Source organism: Panthera uncia, chromosome X (assembly GCF_023721935.1).
Source record: "Panthera uncia isolate 11264 chromosome X, Puncia_PCG_1.0, whole genome shotgun sequence".
In the NCBI taxonomy this organism is placed as follows: Eukaryota; Metazoa; Chordata; class Mammalia; order Carnivora; family Felidae; genus Panthera; species Panthera uncia.
The window spans coordinates 95,773,113-95,779,220 of NC_064817.1; the positions used below are offsets into that span (position 1 = coordinate 95,773,113).

General features: G+C 37.1%; 1 pseudogene; it reads left to right on the forward strand.

The window, feature by feature from the left end:
* Positions 1-2,302: 2,302 nt before the first annotated feature.
* LOC125931383 (actin-related protein 2/3 complex subunit 2-like) lies at positions 2,303-4,326 on the forward strand (annotated as a pseudogene).
* Positions 4,327-6,108: the final 1,782 nt, after the last annotated feature.

A 6,108-nucleotide genomic window follows, 5' to 3' on the forward strand; every position in this document is an offset into this window, starting at 1 on the left:
TTGAATTAATTAATGATTAAGTATCAGGGAACTTACTATGTAGAATGTGTGGCCAAGGGCTATTTTGATACTATATCCAAAGTGACTGGGGCACCTGGGTGGCTCAGTTAAGCCTCAGACTCTTGATTTTGGCTCAGGCCCTAGCCTCAGGATCATGAGATTGAGCCCCATGTTGGGCTCTGCACTGCCAGTGCGGAGCCTGCTTGGAATTCTGTCTCCCTCTCTCTCCCCCTGTCCCACTTGTGTGCACACACACTCTCTCTCAAAATATTTAAAAAAATAATAATAATGTAAAAAATGATTCTCCCTCTGCCCCTCCCCTGCTCGTACACATATGCTCTCTCTCAAAAACAAAAACAAAACAAAAACAAAAACAAAGTGACAGATAACATGATGTTCAAAGATAGTTGTTATAGCAATAGCTTTCTAGAAAATTCTTTTTTGTAGAATATGGTTCACTTTCTGGAAAAGATATCTTATTGGAAAATAAGAATAGGCAGACAAAGTTGCATTTTGAATATTCTTTTTTAACAGCTCTTTAATTTAGAATAACATACTCTTTGAGCCTCAGTTTCCTTGTCAATGAAATGGGGACAATAAAAACTGCCCTTTATTGCTACTCTATCTACTGTCCTACTACAGTCAGGAAAGATGAAAGAGAAATTGAACCACCTATATATAAGAAGGATAATTTGTGGGGAAGCATGGGTTGAAGGGGAAATCAATATAAGAAAGATCTTTCTCAAAGAGTAGTCAGTACTCCAAGCCCAAGAAGGAAAAGTCTCAGTTGAATAGAAGGCAAGTGTGAAAATTTGGATAGTAGGTCAGGTTTGCATGTTTGTTTAAAAGGGTAAAGTGAGTCATTGTTAAGTTTTTCTTGAATTATCTAATCTCATCTATTTTGAATTATCTAATCTTACCTATTTTATACCTTACTTTATAATCCATCCATTGTCTTTATCTTCCCCTTTACCAAACAGGACTACATTTTATTAACTCTAGTAATGCATTATTTTCATGCAGACTTTGTTGCTTATTGTCACATGGAAGTGGCCTCATACCAATTCATAGACTTGTTGTTAGTATTGAAAAAATAGATTTATGACCCAAATTTATATTAAATTCACATTTCCACAGAATTTGAAAGTGTAAAAAGTATGTGCTGAGCTTTATATAAATTAGTCTAACTTTATATGAGGTACAAATATGATTCAGTATTTAGGAACATTAAAAAACACGTATGATTTTAATATCTGCTAACAGGTGAGCAAGGCATTCAATCTCAATTACTCTAAGTAAGAAATGTAAAGCATATTTATTTTTCATGATATTTATGTACTAAATAAAACCACATCTTAATTTGCTCTGAACTTCTGAGTCTCCAGTTGCTATACCTTGATTTTGGATCCAAAATTTTCAGAGCAAAGGTGACTTATCTGCATAGACATGTATAGAGACCAGAGGAGAAAATAAGACATGCTGAAGTTATAGCATCATTTTAAGCTTGATTGTATGTACACTAGAAGTAGCCCATGAATTCATCTCCTTCTTAAAGGACATGAATAACTCTCTGGGATTATTTCCCAATATTCTTATTTATTAAAAATAAAACAGAGAAAAACAGATATTTCTAAAACATAGATGGCAAAGACAGAGAAACTTGTAGAAGGACAGAATAAAGAACTGACATTTATTTCTGCCTTCCAATGTTCACTTTCAGCAAAAGCCAAGCAAACATATCCGATCATCCAAGATCTCTTTGCTTCAAATACAGCTGTAGGAAGGCTATTGTGTTGTAAATAATGGATTAGAGACGAGGCTGTTGGCTTTGAGGTTCAAAAGATCCTTATTTTAAATGAGTATACATACCTAGTAAGAGATAAACGGTATTTAAATCATCCCCAGAACAGACTCTACCAGCCAAGGTAGAACATTAGAGCTTTTAAGAGACAGGAGAATAATTATGTTTACTTATTACAAGTTTTGATGGTGGAGTAAAGGGGCCAAGGTGTCTGGAAAACAGTCAGGAGTCCAGTTCTGAGTAGATATTCTTGGGTTGGCTTTCAGAAACTAAAACTGGCTTTGGGTAACAGATTTAGATGTGATTATATGAACAGGGTTTGTGTGTATGTGTGTGTAAAAGAGATGGGGCAGAGGACAGGATTGGGGTGGAATGTGGATGGCAATAGTCACAGCATATTGAGGTTACAGCTAAGCAGAAGTTAAGTTAGAATCGTTCATGATTGCTGTCAGGATTCACAGCTGGTACTTGGGCAGAAGGTATAGAGTTGAGTTAGGAACTATGGTTAAAACTGCGCGTAAGGAAGCAGCTGGGGCAGTTTCAGATCACGTGACTCAGGGATCAAACAAGAATGCCTATAAACACGTTTGCCAGTCTTTACATACAAAATTAAGCTCTATCAAACCAGAGCAGACACCAGGCAGTTCTTCATATTGTAAGAGAAGTAGGGTGACTGTGACAGAGGATTAAGAGTATACATGGGCCTTTGAAAGAAGCGTGGGTATTTCTCCCATCTTCATAATGGAAGACAATTAATATTCAAAGTCACGACTTTTCCTAACAGTCTATGTGATAAGGGTTCCCATCATACAAATGATTTTTTTTCTCTTTTCTTTAAAAATTTACTACAGGATTCCTTTGAATTATATATAGATTTGTAAAGTTTAGTTAAACAACTTTCCAGCAGTAATCCTCTGTTTTGAACCTTGATAGATCTTTGTAATTTTTGTGTAATACTTGCATTCTGACATTTAATGGAGTTACTTGTTTATCATTTTGGTCCACAAAAACATTGTTATATGAGCTCTGTCAGAACAAGAATTTGTTTAGTTATTGCAAAGGAAAATTTTATAAACAAATATATGTTAATAAATTTTCATAAAATTTTAGACAATATTATAAATTAGTAACCACAAGCAATTTTACCATCAATAAAAAAACAACTATTAAAATGCTAGGGTAACTTTTTGTAATCTCCTTCAAAGTATATCTATGCTACTTTGTGGCCTGCTTCTTTCATTTAATAATGTATCTTGGACACGTAGCAATGATGTAAGACAAGAAAGTAATGAGTTAGCCCTATGTGTGCGTACACTAGGGAATGGCAGGAAAATGGCACCACGGGGCCGCGCATCTGGGCAGCAAAGCAGAAGTGGGTGTGAGAGCAGAAGACACCTGCCAGGGCTGGGGCCTTGAGGGGACTGAGCTTGTTGTTGAGGCAGGGGTGGGTTGACTTGGCAGGCAGGTTCAGGCTTGTAGGGAATGGGGGGGCGGGTGTAGCCACCACCCTGATCCTGCTGGAGGTGAACAACCACATCATTGAGGAGATACTCACGCTCAAGTTCAAGAACCCAGCCACCAATAACAAACCAGAAGCAGTAGAAGTAACATTTGCAGATTTTGTTCAATGGAGTCTTCTATCATATTTCAAATCCTAATGGAGACAAAACAAAAGTGATGGTCAGTATTTCTTTGAAATTCTACAAGGAACTTCAGATATTTGGTGCTGATGAGTTATTAAAGAGGGTGTATGGGAGTTTCTTGGTAAATCCCAAATCAAGATACAATGTCTCTTTGCTATACAACCTTGGAAATCTGCCAGAATCCAAGGATTCCATTGTGTATCAGGCTGGCATGTTGAAACGAAATTATTTTGCCTCGGTCTTTGAGAAATACTTCCAATTCCAAGAAGAGGGCAAGGAAGGAGAGAACAGGACAGTAATCCATTATAGGGATGGTGAGTATAAAAAAGACAGTCACAGTAGTCTTCAGTGTTTAAGGATAACGATGATTTGGTCATTGGAAAAGTGTTCATGCAGGAGTTCAGACAAGATCGGGCGCATTCAGGGTGTATGGCCTTAGACTATGCAGGAGTTCAAAGGACGCAGAGCCAGCCACACAGTCGCACAGGTCCTCTTTAGACACAGGGCACCTCCTTTGGAGCCAGAAGACGTCAGTGCTGTGGTGGCAAGAACATTGGCTCTGTTAACCTTCATGCTGTTCCCTCGCCACACCAATACCAGTGCTCGAGACTACACCATCGGCCTGATCCACACAGAGTTCCAGGACTCTGTGCACAACTGCATTAAGTGCTCTAAGGCCATATTCACACACGCGCACGGGCAAAAACTTCTGACTTCCTCAAGGTTCTGAACCGTGCACGCCCAGATGCTCAGGAAAAAGAAATGAAAACAATCACGGGGAAGACCTTTTCGTCCCACTAACTCTTGAGAACAGTAAGAGGAGGCAGCCGACAACTTGCTACTAGATAATCGTAGCCTTTAATGTTGCACCTCTTCAGGTTCTTAAGGGATTCTCTGTTTTTGTTCCGTTTGGGACACGTTTGGAAAATAATTTGCAGAGAGCTGTGCTTGCAAGAACTTCATAGCTGTCAAAAATTAAAAGAATTCCACTTGATCATCTTAGTTCCTTTTCTTTACCTTCCTTCCCTCACACCCCTTCCCTTCCTGCCTCTTTTCCAAGCTGTTTCACTTTGCAATATGTTACTACTAATGAGTTGCAGGATAATGCAATCTTAACTTGTTTTCTCCTAAGTATTTGTGCTCAAAGCTCCTATAATCTAAAGAAATACTGTTGAGGTCATGAATAAAGAAAATCTATCTTTAAAAATAATGAGTTAAGAAATCTTAAAATATGTATGTATATGAATATATAAAATAACATATATACATATATCATCTGTATACTTCTATTTCATATGCATGTACATATACATGAAAACAGTGGAGTTTGATTATTATTTCATAACTTCTCATGGAAAGAGCTAAAAGCAAAGAAGAAAACAACATACATAGTGTACTTAGGAAAAGACCACAAGCAGAAACCACAGATTCTGGAAGTATAGGATCAAATTGAAGTATAATTTCATGATCTCTCACAATTCTTGTAAAATAAAGACATGTAGAATTTTGGAAAAGAGCCCCTTCAATTGTTAATGCCCCTTGAATTGTACAGATGATACTTTGGAAGTTGGAAATGAAAGCAACAAGAAGAGAGCATCACTTTGTAGATGACAAATGCATTAAGTGCACAAAAGCCAGTATGTTTAGATGAATGTTATTTATTTATTTATTTATTTATTCATTCATTCATTCATTCATTCATTCATTTTGAAGTACTGCCTCATGGCATTGTCATAGTTTGATGAGTCAATGCATGTAAACATTTGTTTATTTATGAGAGAGAGAGAGAGAGAGCATAAACACATGAGCCAGGGAGGGGCAGAGAGAGTGGGAGAGAGACAATCCCAAGCATGCATCGAGCCCCATGTGGGGCTCAATCTTATGACCCTGTGAGATCATGACCTGAGCCATAATCAAGAGTTGGACGCTCAACTGACTGAGCCACCCAGGCACCCCATGAATGTTATTTTTTTAACTGCTACGTCTGTTATCTAAGAGAAATGACTTGGTAGCAAGACTAAACACGTTGGAAAAGGTACAAGGAGATACCTGAGTTTCAGCTTTACAGATGCTAAATAATGTCAGTAATAGCAGGTGAACCATAAAGTATCCAAGTGCTTCTTGTATTTCAGTGGTATTGAATGGATTGTGAAACCAAAAGAAAAACATTTTACTTTTTCCCATGTTGGTTTATGTTCAATGAAGTGTAGACTCAACATACATCACTGTATGTCAGAGACCTGAAGAATGAGGCCTATGGAAGTTATGGGCAGTGCTTTAAAAACCTACACAGAGGAATAATTAATTAGAAGTTTCATATAGAAAGCAAAACCTAAGCCCTTAAAATGGGATAACTGGTTTCTCTTAACAAACCAGAACAAATGAAACAAAAAATATATGCATAATTAACTTTATTATGGAATGAAACTCCTCTGAAATAAAGGAACACTTGAATCTGTAGATTGAGTTGTCTCACCATATGCCAGGAAGAAATAAACAAAAATAATCCCTAGATGTCAAAATGGATGACTTTATTGGACTACATGCTTAAAAAATCCCACTGGTGGCCAAAGGAAATGAAAAAAACAACTTACTAAATGAAATCAAGAATTTACCTTTTTTTAGATTTGTTTTATTTTTTTTCTCATGGTTAGACTATGATTA